Genomic DNA, 14,736 nt, shown 5'->3' with positions numbered 1-14,736 from the left:
GGTCCTATATACATGGGCAGTACTCAGTGACATCACTTCCTTAAACAGAGGTTTTGGGCCAAATGTCATGACACTTTGTGGTGTTTAGTGTAACAGATGTCTCTTTCCGTTCACCACGGTTTGGAGACTGGAAATATGTTGCGAGTGGATGATCATGTGCGGGTAGCCTAGTAAACGAGCCCTTTGAAGTGATTGTTCGACAATCAGATGAAAAACACAACTAGTCATGTTATGCCACAATAAAAGGTAATACATTTTAAAAGTTAAATAAAAATATTGAATTTATAGGGATTCTATATGTAGTTCTATGATAAGGCCCATCCATTTTTTTGGTGCACAGGTTCCGTACCGTTTATACTTTCACCCCTGGTTGTAAATGAAAAATACTGTTGACTGCAACTGCATATTTTGCATTTGTGAAACAATTTTAATGTGATATGAATGTAGAGGGCTTTATGTTTCTAGAATCGTACTGCAATTGAGAATTGATTCATGTTTAGATTAAGTATTTGGCTGTTTTGGCTACCAGAGCCAGTTTGCCTTTGAACATAGTCTATAAGGTCCTTGAACATGATAAAGATGTTGTTTACTGGTTGAAATCTGTCTGGACGTCTTATAACCAGATCACAACAAGATTAAGACGTCTTTTTGGTTGATATCTGTTTTTTGGTTTAAATCTGATTGAACTACTGACCAGTTATCTAAATCAGGGATGGGCAACTGGTGGCCCGCAATGAAGGCCCTCTGAGAAATTTTTAGGAACTTAGTCGGGGTCTCAACTTACAAGTTAGAATAGTAGACTACACAATGTGCAATTTCGAAATTTGGTTGTGCATCTGCAGTTTTACTCTTGTTATGTCAGTTACTGATAGTCAGCCAATTCGCCCATGTCAGCGATTTTGTTGTTGTTGTTGGGATTGCTAAATTAGTTTAGTGGCCAGCTATCTAAACTCGTTATCGTGGTCAAATTACAGGGGGACCCCATTGATTTTGTTAGTGTCACTCAGATATCATATTACAAACTGCAAACATTTCTCTCCACCCTATGGCAAAATGTGTAGAATTTCAGGACATTAGCAGTAAGACAGCTACTTCTCCTCTCTGCCTCATGCCAAAATGAGTAGAACTGCATGTCATTTGTCATTCAAAATCTTCTCTCCACCCCATGGCACAATGTGTATAATTGCAACAAACTTGCTTTAATACTGCAACATTAGCTCTACAACCCATGGCAAAATGTGTAGAATTGCATGAAATTAACTCTAAAATGTAAAAAGAATGAATCTCTGCTGTCAAGAGGGGGGCCACTAAGATATGTTTTGCTCGCAATATGAGGGGGGGGGGGGGGGGGGGGGGGGGGGGGGGGGGGGGGGGGGGGGGGTATGGATGCGACCTGTGAGAAACTGCGGCCCCTCATAATGACTTCATATTTTTTGTGGCCCATACCCCCATCAAATTTACCCATCCCTGATCTAAATGCTAGTCACTTAATAGACACCAATCTATTTGTGGGCCATGCACCTATTGCATATAATACACTGGAACCAACCTTTTTCAACAGGGTTTGCATGATTCAGCTTAGCAGACTTAGCAGAGCGCACCAAAGAGAGTTAGGGTCTCGTGGAATACTTTACCCAGTCAACACTCTGGGCTCGGGCCTATTCTGTTTGAGACTCTGGGACTTGGCATGGACTCGGACTCAGATGGCTTCATGCAGGCCAAGCGCTTTCCGAGTCCAGCAGAATCAAATTACTCTGGACTCCGGAAGCCCAGCTGCGAGCTGCCCAGTGACATGAGCCTACCAGACGAGCTAAATTACTTCTTTGCACACTTCGAGGCAAGCAACACTGAAGCATTCATGAGAGCACCAGCTATCTCGGGCGACAGTGTGATCACGCTTTATGTAGCCGATGTGAGTAAGAGCTTTAAAAAAGGTCAACACTCACAAGGCCGCAGGGCCAGACGGATTACCAGGACGTGTACTCAGAACATGCGCTGACCAACTGACAAGTGTCTTCACTGACATTTTCAACCTGTCCCTGACCAAGTCTGTAATACCTACATGTTTCAAGCAGACCACCATAGTCTCTGTGCCAAAGAACGCCAAGGTTAACCTGCCTATATGACTACCGACCAGTAGTACTCATGTCTGTAGCCACGAAGTGTTTTGAAAGGCTGGTCATGTCTCACATCAACACCATCATTCCAGAAACCCTAGACCCACCCCAATTCGCATACCACCCCAACAGATCCACAGATTATGCAATCTCTATTGCACTCCACATTACCCTTTCTCAACTGGACAAAAGGAGCACCTACGTGAGAATGTTGTTCATTGACTACAGCTCAGCGTTCAACACCATAGTGCCCTCAAAGCTCATCACTAAGGACCTTAGGACTAAACCTCTCTCTCTGCAGCTGGATCCTGGACTTCCTGACGGGCCCTTTAAGGGTGCGTGCTTAGTCCCCTCCTATACTCCCAGTTCACCCACAACTGCGAGGCCAAGCACGACTCCAACACCATTCTTAAGTTTGCCGATGACACAACGATGGTAGGCCTGATCACCGACAACGATGAGCCAGCCTATAGGGAGGAGGTCAGAGGCCTGGCAGTGTGGTGCCAGGACAACAACTTCTCCCTCAACGTGATCAAGACAAAGGAGATGATCGTGGACTACAGGAGAAGGATGGCCAAGCACGCCCCCATTCACATCGATGGGGCTGTAGTGGAGCAGGTTGAGAGCTTCAAGTTCCTTGGTGTCCACATCACCAACAAACTATCATGGTACAAAAACACCAAGACAGTCGTGAAGAGAGCACAACAATGCCTATTCTCCCTTGGAGGCTGAAAGGATTTGGCATGGGTCCTCAGATCCACAAAAGGTTGGCATCCGATCGCAATGCTCTACAGAGGGTAGTGCGTATGGCCAAGTACATCACTGGGGCTAAGCTTCCTGCCATCCAGGACCTCTATACCAGGAGGTGTCAGAGGAGGGCCCTAAAAATGGTCAAAGACTCCAGCCACCCTAATCATAGACTGTTCTCTCTGCTACCACATGGCAAGCAGTACCGCAGCGCCAAGTCTAGGTCAAAAAGGCTCCTTAACAGCTTCTACCCCAAGCCATAACATTGCTGAACAGTTCATCAAATGGCTGCCCGGACTATTTGTATTGACACCCCGTTTTTTTTACGCTGCTGCTACTCGCTGTTTATAATCTATGCATTGTCACTTTACCCCTGCCTACATGTACATATTACATCAATTACCTCGTCTAACCGGTGCCACCGCACATTGCCTCGGTAACGGTACTCGACTAACCTGTACCCCCGCATATTGACTCGGTACCAGTACCCCCTGTATATAGCCCCGTTATTCTTATTTTATTGTGTGACTTATTTGTGCTATACTTTAGTTAATTCAGTAAATATTTTCTTAAGTCTTATTTTTCTTAAAACTGCATTGTAGGTTAATGGCTTGTAAGTAAGCATTTCATGCTAACTATAAATACCTAGGTGTCTGGCTAGACTGTAAACTCTCCTTCCAGACTCATATTAAACATCTCCAATCCAAAATCTAATCTAGAATCGGCTTTCTATTTCGCAACAAAGCCTCCTTCACTCACGCTGCCAAACCCTAGTAAAACTGACTATCCTACCGATCCTCGACTTGGGCGATGTCATCTACAAAATAGCTTCCAGCACTCTACTCAGCAAACTGGATGCAGTCTATCACAGTGCCATCCGTTTTATTACCAAATCACCTTATACCACCCACCACTGCGACCTGTAGGCTCTAGTCGGCTGGCCCTCACTACATATTCATCGCCAGACCCACTGGCTCCAGGTCATCTATAAGTCTATGCTAGTTAAAGCTCCGCCTTATCTCAGTTCACGATAACAACACCCACCCGTAGCACGCGCTCCAGCAGGTATATTTCACTGGTCATCCCCGAAGCCAACACCTTATTTGGCTGCCTTTCCTTCCAGTTCTCTGCTGCCAGTGACTGGAACAAATTGCAAAAATCGCTGAAGTTGGAGACTTTTATTTCCCTCACCAACTTTAAACATCAACTATCTGAGCAGCTAACCGATCGCTGCAGCTGTACATAGTCCATCTGTAAATAGCCCACCCAATCTACCTTCCTCATCCCCATACTGTTTTTATTTTATTTACTTTTCTGCTCTTTTGCACACCAGTATCTCTACTTGCACATCATCATCTGCTCATTTATCACTCCAGTGTTAATCTGCTAAATTGTAATTATTTGCTCCTATGGCCTATTTATTGCCTACCTCCTCATGCCTTTTGCACACACTGTATATAGACTTTCTTTTTTCTACTGTGTCATTGACTTGTTTATTGTGTTATTGGCTTGTTTATTGTTTACTCCATGTGTAACTCTGTGTTGTTGTCTGTGTCACACTGCTTTGCTTTATCTTGGCCAGGTCACAGTTGCAAATGAGAACTTGTTCTCAACTAGCCTACCTGGTTAAATAAAGGTGAAATAAATAAAGTCTAGCTAGACCTGTTGTATTCGGCGCATGTGACAAATAAAATTGTATTTGATAATGACATTCAGGCCGAGTCCACTTCAGCTTATTCGGACAGATGAATTTCTTCAGGAGTAGGGCCATTTGAGGTTTTTACTCACCAGGTGATGAAATATTTAAAAAATTAAATCAAAGAAATGTGATATTTCACCTCCAATTCATCGAATTTGATAGGTCATTTAAAGCAAACATTTGTGACATGGTCCTATAGCTATCAGAGATGGTCCCTAATTTAAAGAATCTCTGATACTTTTGCTTCTACTACAGGCTATGTGTTTTTTGGAGTTTGCAGTCCATCCAATTGAAAGTGCACATTCATTTCCATAACATTTGTTCTAGGTACCAGCATGTAAGATAAACATGTACAAAAATACAGTAAAACTGCAGTACAATTAAAAAATTGTTGTTTAATTAATGTTATCTGGTAGCTACCTGTGTGTTGGCTTCTAATGGTCATATTTTGTGTTAGCTAATTGTACTGTTTATTGTGCTGCATGTTTCACTGAATACTGTTTTGATGTTCTATAACGACTAACTACATTTTTTTCAGAATTTAACAAATAACACGTAGGCCTGTCTTTTGTCTTTCAATATCCTACTACAATCCACCAGGATTTACACAACCCTATTTTTAATCACATTTATTTCCATAAATAATCTGTCAAAAATGATTGCACCTGAATATGACCCTGAAAATATGACTATTATATTTTCCCTTAAAGCTTTTAAGCAATTAACATAAAACGTGCAGTAATTTAATTTTAATTTTAGTAGCTAAATAAGGAGGTATGCATATCAGGCTATATCACATCCGGCCGTGATTGGGAGTCCCATAGGGCGGTGCACAATTGGCCCAGCGTCGTCCAGGTTTGGCCGGGGTAGGCCGTCATTGTAAATAAGAAAATCAGTTCCTGATGAATACACAATAGGATACAGTTTTCCTATCCCTGCTCCCCCTCAACACTCATTCCAACGTTACTTTTTTTGCAGGAATCTTCTAGCTTGGATGCCAGGATGGAGGAGGGAACAAAGGGAAGGAGTACAGAAGTTATCCAGCCGGCTGACTAAGAAATGTAAATAGCCTATGTTTTGCTCTCTCTCTATGTCTCTATGTCTCTATGTCTCTATCTATGTCTCTATGTCTGCCAGACTGCTGAGGGGCAACATAGTCAATGAACTTGTTAGGCTAAGTCTAACTTAGTGAAGGCCTTAGGTAATGGTTAATCGTGATTCCTCTTGGTCTTTACAGTTCCTGAAACAAGTCAATGACCTAATGCATGGCCCACTCCGTTACCAGTGACCAGTGACCAGTTACCAGTGACCTATTCTGCCACATCCTAGGGAAAGGAGAGAGCAGCACCACTACTCCTTAAATCCATAGTCATTGACAGTACGTTTTTTGTGCAAAATTTTGTTTTTTTCTGTTTGATACTCTGATATTCAATGTGTATAGATTCCTACTAACCAGCTTTGTTAGAACTACAGTAGGGTTGTACTAGCTATGCTGATGATCATGAACATTTTCTCTGCATCAGGTCTCACTGAGACTGGATTTCCCAAGAGACATGCTATTCAGCTGCCCATGATTGCCTGATCTTATACAAAAAAAATAAAGATGCTTGCTAGAACCTAAAAGGGTTCATCAGCTGTCCCCGTAGGATAACCCTTTGAAGAAGCCTTTTTGGTTCCACATAGGAGCCTTCTGGTTCCAGGTAGTACTCTTTTGGGTTCCATTTCCACAGAAAGTTCAACATAGAACCCAAAAGGGTTCTACCTGGAACTAAAAATAGTTATGCGCGGAACCAAAAAGGGTTCTCCTATGGGGACAGCCAAAGAACTCTTTTGGAACCCTTTTTTCTAAGAGTGCAGTGTAAGTAGATCCAACTTAAATAGCATTGCTTCTAATAATATAAGTCTGTAAAGCAAATAGGATTTTATTTTAACTCGCCTTTTTTTTTCAGGTGCAAACTCCTTGTGTCCTGATTCAACAGACACCTCCCTTGGTGAGTCATGTAAAGTTTCTCCCATTTCTCTCTTGCTCATTCTCCCTGACAATGTTTGTTGCAGGAATGATTTGACAGTCACACAACATTTGAAAAATATAGTATTTTATTGTCTCTTTATTGCTGTCACGTTCCTGACCTGTTTTCTGTTGTTTTTGTATGTGTTTAGTTGGTCAGGGCGTGAGTTGGGGTGGGCATTCTATGTTATGTGTTTCTATGTTTAGGTTCATTGGTATTAGCCTTATATGGTTCTCAATCAGGGACAGGTGTTTGACGTTTCCTCTGATTGAGAACCATATAAAGGTAGGCTGTTCACACTGTTTGTTTGTGGGTGATTGTCTTCCGTGTCTGTATGTATGTTCGTACCACACGGGACTGTAGCGTTTGTTTGTAGTCTGTACCTGTTCGTGCGTTCTTCGAGTATTTGTAAGTTCTCAAGTTTAGGTCAGTCTACGTCGTTTATTTGTTTTGAAGTTTATTCAAGTGTTCTTCGTGTTTCGTCGTTCTATTAAATAATTTCATTATGTATTCAAAACCCGCTGCATTTTGGTCTGATCCCTACTCCTCCTCTTCAGACGAAGAGGAGGAGAGAAACCGTTACAATTGCCTCTTTACCTTTTTTAAAAATGATACTTCGGGCGCTTTATCTACTTCTCCAGAGTCAGACTAGCGATAGCTCAATGACTGGAAGTCTATGGATATCTGCTTGCATTGCGGTAACGCTAATATGCATTGGCTCAGGAAACTAGTTCTTAACATCCTTCATACTGGACACAGAGACATAAAAGTGGTATCCAATAGTTAATTTTTACTCTGGGGAAGTAGATAACGGGCTTCATTGCCAAAATCTCGAAGTATCCCTTTAAGACTGCCAAGCTGTCCTCAATTTGGGGAACCTCTTTCCGGGACAATGTCCTCAAGAATACCGAGCGGTGTGTTTTATAAAAAGTTGTTTGAATATTACAACACGTATTAAGAGTAAGCAAAACTTTACAATTTAGAGATTAGTTCAAAATAATAATTATCCAACTACTGTCTAATATTGATATCCTCTTTCTTAAAATGTTTCAGATTGATGACCAATGAATTAATGTCCCACTTCAATATGAAGGGACAGAGGAGCAAACATGCCTTTGCTACCACTCGTGTGTGTGCTCCATTGTAGTAAGTAAATGTGAGCAGCTGAGACATTTGACATAGACAATGAGACATTTTTTGTAGATTCTGACTTTTAAAGATATTATACTGTGCGTTACTGTTCTGTTGTGTCCTGCATGCCCACAATATGCCATTCGTTCATTTATTTTCTTCTCTTTTTATGCTGAAGTGTCATGAAAAGCCAGAAAATGTAGGAGGTTAATGAGTTGCGGGCCCACTGGAAAGTCCTATAATATGCCCCTGACCGCCGTTGTGGAGGAACATGCAAAGTATGCATAAAAAAGTTGCTATTTTTTGAAGATATCGCTAAGTTATAACTGCTACAAGCTTCTTCAACTTCTTCAACTAGTACCATGGAAATACTTTAATTTAGCGGAGTCCAAAAAAATGTCTTCAGGAATGATAAAGTTGTAATGCACAACTCTTCAAGAGGGCCACAACGCTCCAGATCGCCTTCTGTGCTCAGAGGTCCTTGATGAGGATCTATGCCATCACACCACTCTTATTAATCATTCATCAAATACAACAATGAGCCTTTATATACCCCCACTATTTCTATGCATGTAATGTCTGTGGGTGAATTCTGAAACAATTACTGTATGCAGATGTGCCATAAATTGTGATGTAGATTTGTTTTTGCCATTGCTTGATCTATTTTAAATGTAAGAATATGTTGTAGATTTAAACTTTAATTGGTGACTATGGAAACAAATAGAAATGTAATGAATTATGTTTTCAATATCCAACTCTATCCTCTGCAATACTTTTTACAGTAGGTAATAAACTGTAGTCAGGTGGTCATTACCAGGTTATGATGAGGTCTTAACTATGACCAGTAGCCTACATAATATTACACATAATGTAGTGGTCAGAATTATGACCAGCTGGTCAGATAGAGGTTACAATTATGACCAACTGTAAAAAATATTTTAACCAGTTTGCGACAAGAATAATATGTCGTAATTCAGTCAGGTTTTACCAACTGGGAAGGGTAGGCTACACTCCTTAACAGTACATTCTTGCGCTAGGTAGCCTATATGCGTTCATTCACAGAGGATTTATACAATTACACAGAAGGATTGGTCCTTGCTCTTGGATTAAAGAAAACATATGTAGTCTACTCAGATTAGAATAGAATGATGCTATTCAACAGTGCAAGTCTCACCATAACTTCTCCCTCACACTCCAAATCCACCATAGCATCATATCGCCCTTTCAGATCCTGTCAACACAAATGTTAACCAATGTTAGCCTATCTCCCATAATAACTCAAGAGGAATTTACCATCAGTTTACAATTTAAAACATTGTATTTCCCCCAACAAATAATAGATCTCGGCTGACACCACTGATGGTATCACTTAACATCACTTAAATGTATAAACGTCACTTTAATATATAACCATAATAGTTCCAATATTCAAAATGACATGAGTCGCTTCAAGTGAGAGCAGCGCTCCGCCGCTTACCATTAGGACTGCCTGCAGTGGTTGTTTGTCTGTGAACTAATGGCATTATACGATTTGTTCGCTTAGCTGGTGGTTGCTGAAAGGCAGGGTGTGCCGAATAGTTTCTTTGTCTGGACTTGATTGTTTGAAAAGTCTAAACGGGATCCTTGGGACGTCCAAGCTCTGACGTTCTCCCTATGGCCAGTAGACTACAAAATATAGCACATAATATAGTGGTGAGAATTATGACCAGATGGTTGTATAGTGGTCAGAAAAATACACTATATATACAAAAGTATGTGGAAACCCTATTTCAGCCACACCTGTTACTGACAGGTGTATAAAATCAAGCACACAGCCATGCAATCTCCATTGACAGACATTGGCAGTAAAATGGCCTTACTGAAGAGCTCAGTGACTTTCAATGTGGCACCGTCATAGGATGCCACCTTTCCAACAAGTCAGTTTGTCAAATGTCTGCCCTGCTAGAGCTGCCCCGATCAAATGTAAATGCTGTTATTGTGAAGTGTAAACGTCTAGGAGCAACAAAGGCTCAGCCGCGAAGTGATAGGCCACAAAAGCTCACAGAACGGGACATCCGAGGCCTGAAGCGCGTAGTGCGTAACAATCACCTGTCCTCGGTTGCAACACTCACTACTGAGTTCCAAATTGTCTCTGGAAACAAAGTCAGAACAACAACTGTTCGCTGAGAGCTTCTTGAAATGGGTTTCCATGGCCGAGCATCCGCATACAAGCCTAAGATCACAATATGCAATGCCAAGCGTCGGCTGGAGTGGAAACGCGTTCTCTGGAGTGATGAAACAAGCTTCAACATCTGTCAGACGGTCAAATCTGTGTTTGGCGGATGCCAGGAGAACGCTACCTGTCCCAATGCAACTGTAAAGTTTGGTGGAGGCGGAATAATGGTTTGGAGCTGTTTTTGGAGCTAACGTGATTAGCATGACGTTGTAAGTAACAAGAAAATTTCCCAGGACATACATTAGACATGTCTTATATGGGCAGAAAGCTTCAATTATTGTTAATCTAACTGCACTGTACAATTTACAGGAGCTATACCATGCTATTGTTTAGGGGGAGTGCACAACAACAAAAAAAATTTATCACGGCAACTGGTTTGATATATTCATCTCTGAAGGTATATAATGTACTTACATTCAGTCATTTTGCTCTGATTTGTCATCTTGAGGGTCCCAGAAATAAAATGGAGCATAGTTATCTTTGATAAAATACATTTTTGTATTCAAACGTAGGAACTGGGTTCTACAGTTTGAACCCCTGCTGTGGGGTTATATCCTGTCTGGTTGGTCCTGCCCGGGGGTATCGTTGGACGGGGCCACAGTGTCTCCCGACCCGTCCTGTCTCAGCCTCCAGTATTTATGCTGGAATAGTTTATGTGTCAGGGGGCTAGGTTCAGTCTGTTATGTCTGGAGTATTTATCCTGTCTTATCCTGTGTCATGTGTGAATTTAAGTATGCACCCTCTAATTATCTCTCCCTCTCCTCCCGGAGGACCTGAGCCCTGGGAACATGCCTCAGGACTATCTGGTCTGATGACTCTTTGCTGTCCCCAGTCCACCTGGTCGTGTTGCTGCTCCAGTTTCAACTGTTCTGCCTGTTCTGCTATGGAACCCTGAACAGTTCACCAGACGTGCTACCTTGTACCAGACCGGCTATTTTTGACTCTCTTTTTCTACCTCACCTGCTGTCTCTAACTCTGAATGCTCGACTATGAAAAGCCAACTGACATTTACTCCTGAGGTGCTGACCTATTGCACCCTCTACACCCACTGTGATTATTATTATTTGACCCTGCTTGTCCCATATTGCTTTCACCTGTCCAGGGTTTTCAGATCTGTGCAGGTGAAGGGAAGGAGTGGTTGCTGAAATAGTTTTTTTGTCTGGATTTGATTCTTTGAAACGGAATCCTTGACACGTCCAGACTCTGACGTCACCCCATTGAAGTTGACATTTAAAACGGTTAAGGTTAGGTTTAGGTAAGGGTTATGGTTAAGGTTATGGTTAGGGTAGAGGTTAGAGTTTAGTGTAGGGACGTCCCAGGGATCCCGGATTGCACTAACCATTGATTATTTGAGCGAGGATGTAAAACGTAACCTACTTCCCTGTCCTCCCTTTGTTGACTCTTTCTCTTGAAGAACATAAAAAAGCGTCCAAACGAGTAAGGTGGGTTCCTCTTACCTCATCAGGAACGGTTGGCTGAAATAGGGTGCAGCTGTCATCTGCAAACTAAAGTTGGTATTTATCTATGAACTGCTGACAAGAATAATTGGCAGGCAGCATACTAAGCCTACTTTTTTTGTTGTCCTTTTCATACACTTACACTGGGGTAATCTCAATACTCTTGGCTCATCTCCTTGGCTCCTTCCCTTCACCTGCACAGATCTGAAAACCCTGGACAGGTGAAAGCAATATGGTGGATACTGGGATTTTGGTTTCACCTGTTCAGTTATTCAAATCAGTGTAGATTATTAAAGCGGAAGTGGAGAGGAAGCTATATTGAGATCCAAGCCTGGCTACGTAAAGACCTGTATCTTGTCAATAGAGGGCGTCAAAGCTTTAACGTATAATAAATAGGTCACAATAAGAGAGTTGTATCTCTTAAGAAAGAGAGTAAGAAAATGACAAAAGAATGTGATAGAACTAGGCCTTCCATATGTTTCCCTGGGCTGGCTTTGATATGTTTCAGGGGTTCCAATTGAAACGGGCCCCAGCTGCCCAGGCGGCCACCACTGACTGATTTTTAACGCACATGTTAAATATAGATTCCTTTATTGCTACGTCAATGTTTTGATGTCGGAAACGTTGCACAGCAATGTTGGTCCATGCTGACGTCATGGCATCACGCAGTTGCTGCAGATTGGACGGTGGTACATTCATGCTGTGAACAGCCTGTTCCATCTCTCAATAGATGCTCTATTGGCTTGAGGTCTGGGGACTGACCAGGCCACTCAAGTAAACTGATCTCACTGTCATGTTCCAGGTGATGTTTTTCCACTTCTCAATTGCCCAGTGTTGGTGATCGCGTGCCCACTGGAATAGCTTCTTCTTGTTTTTAGCTGATAGGAGTGGAACCCGGTGTGGTCGTCTGCTGCAATATCCCATCCGTGACAAGGATCAAAGAGTTGTGCATTTTGAGATGTCGTTCTGCACACCACTGTTGTACTGCGCTGGTATTTTTCTGTTTGTGGCCCACCTGTTAGCTTGCACGATTCTTAGCTTGCACGATATGGAGAGGGTGTAAAATTTAAATCAAATTTACTGTCCAGTCATCAGACCAGTGATATTTTAAGGTAGGGGAGAAGGAAGAGTGTGTTTGAAAGTATTAGAATGGGGCCTGCCCTACAGTAAATGTCATTCTAAAAACGCAAACGGAAACTGAATTCTGGCCCGCCGAGCATTAGCATTTTACATTCAGCGGTGGGCGATGAGACAATGGCAGAAGTGGATATGGAGCTTAAATCTGATGGCGGTGGAAATAAGGATGAATATTTTGTCCAAAATAATAGAAAAATAAATGAAATAGATGTGGGTGAGAAAACGTCTAGTGTTGATAATATCCCATTGTACAGTATCTAGTAGCCTATGTTTTCTGGGAATATTGGTGCCCGACTTGAAAATATGAAAATATCCAAAATGGTGATGAAAGCTACTGAGGTAAAGACAGATTCAGGTTGGATATTCGACGGATATTCGCCTGTAGTTTTCCTTACGTCCACCAACAACAGTTAGGGACCGTAAACATAGTGACAAGTTAAATTATTCAAATTTCAATAGCTTTTTAACCAATACTCCTAAAACTTTCAAAACTAGCTAACCCGATGACATAGACACACATTGCACACACTTTTCTAGACCCACACACCTCCAACAAGGTTCATAATGTCCACTCAGTGGACCTACACATTGCACACCCTTTTGTTTGCCCATTTGCATCTCATGAGATTTTAAAATAATTTTTTCAAGATTCAAATTTCAAATCTAATTTCAATAGATTTTACATAAATGTTCACTATTTAACATTTCAATAGCTCCTTGGTCGTGTTCCCTACTTGACTCAAACAAGGTTCAGAATGTGCACTCAGTGGGCCTACTCATTGCACACCCTTTAGTTTGTCCATTGTCCTCTCACTTGATTTTACACACATTTTTCTAAATGTTACATTTAAATAGCTCCTTGGTCATGTGACCTACTGACCTCAACCAAGGTTCAGAATGTCCACTGACTATCCTTCTATATTGCACACCCTTTTGTTTGTCCCTTTGCATATCAGGTGATTTTACATTAATTTGGAAAACTTTTGAATTTCAATAGCTCCTTGGTCATGTGACCTGATGACCTCAAACAAGGTTCAGTATGTACACTCATTGGGTCTACAGATTGCACACCCTTTAGTTTGTCCATTTTCATCTCACACATTTTTACATACATTTTTCAAACATTTGAATTTCAATAGCTCCTTGATCATGTGACCTGCTGACCTCAAACAAGGTTCAGAATGTACAATCATTAGGCCTAGACATTGCACACCCTTTAGTTTGTCCATTTTCATCTCACACGTTTTAGATGAATTTTGTAAACTTTAGAATTTCAACAGCTCATTGGTCATGTGACCTACTGTCCCCAACCAAGGTGCAGCATGTCCACTGATTACCCTTCTATATTGCACACTCTTTAGTTTGTCCATTTTCATCTCACACATTTTTAGATGAATTTTGTAAACTTTCTAATTTCGATACGTCCTTGGTCATGTGACTCAAACAAGGTTCAGAATGTTCACTGACTACCCTTCACTGCAAAGGGCAGTGTGGAGTGCAATAGAGATTGCATCATCTGTGGATCTGTTTGGGCAGTATGCAAGTTGGAGTGGGTCTAGGGTTTCTGGGATAATGGTGTTGATGTGAACCATTACCAGCCTTTCAAAGCACTTCATGGCTACGGACGTGAGTGCTACGGGTATGTAGTCATTTAGGCAGGTTGTTTTTCCAACATCATGACACTTATTTGGAGTCTGTGGCTCAAGTGGTTTGAAAGCGTGAATATCAGTTGAATATCCAACTTGAAACTGTCTTTACCTTGGTATGAAAGCTTTGGGTAAAGTACCATCGGTGAAGATCACGAGAAGTGCGCATGTTTTGATTTATTGTGTTTGTGCTGATCAGAAGGAATGTGTGTTGGGCCTCACTCAAGTTGATGATTATCCTGGGTCGTGCATTGAGCTACGGAGCAGGGCACCTGTCAAAAGAGTAATTTCTGGAGTGTCGGAAGAAGTTGACATTGATATACTAAAGAATATTTTTGGAGTGGTCGATGTTTGTATGATGAATCATATGGTTATTGGCTTTTATAGCAATGGTGATGAATGGCACTGTGCAAGTTGAAAATTTGTTTAAAAAAAGATTGACATCATTGATGTTCCCCGTTGGGATTAAAAGACATCTGAGGAGCTACATGGAGTACTGGCTCATGCAGTGCCATACTCTCAGGCCCCAGAGCCTGAGCAGGGGATTTGAAGTTTTGAATGTCTGAAGGAGTGGGAAT

The sequence above is a fragment of the Salvelinus fontinalis genome, chromosome 26 (genome assembly GCF_029448725.1).
Source record: "Salvelinus fontinalis isolate EN_2023a chromosome 26, ASM2944872v1, whole genome shotgun sequence".
Lineage (NCBI taxonomy): Eukaryota > Metazoa > Chordata > Actinopteri > Salmoniformes > Salmonidae > Salvelinus > Salvelinus fontinalis.
This window is presented reverse-complemented; position numbering follows the sequence as displayed.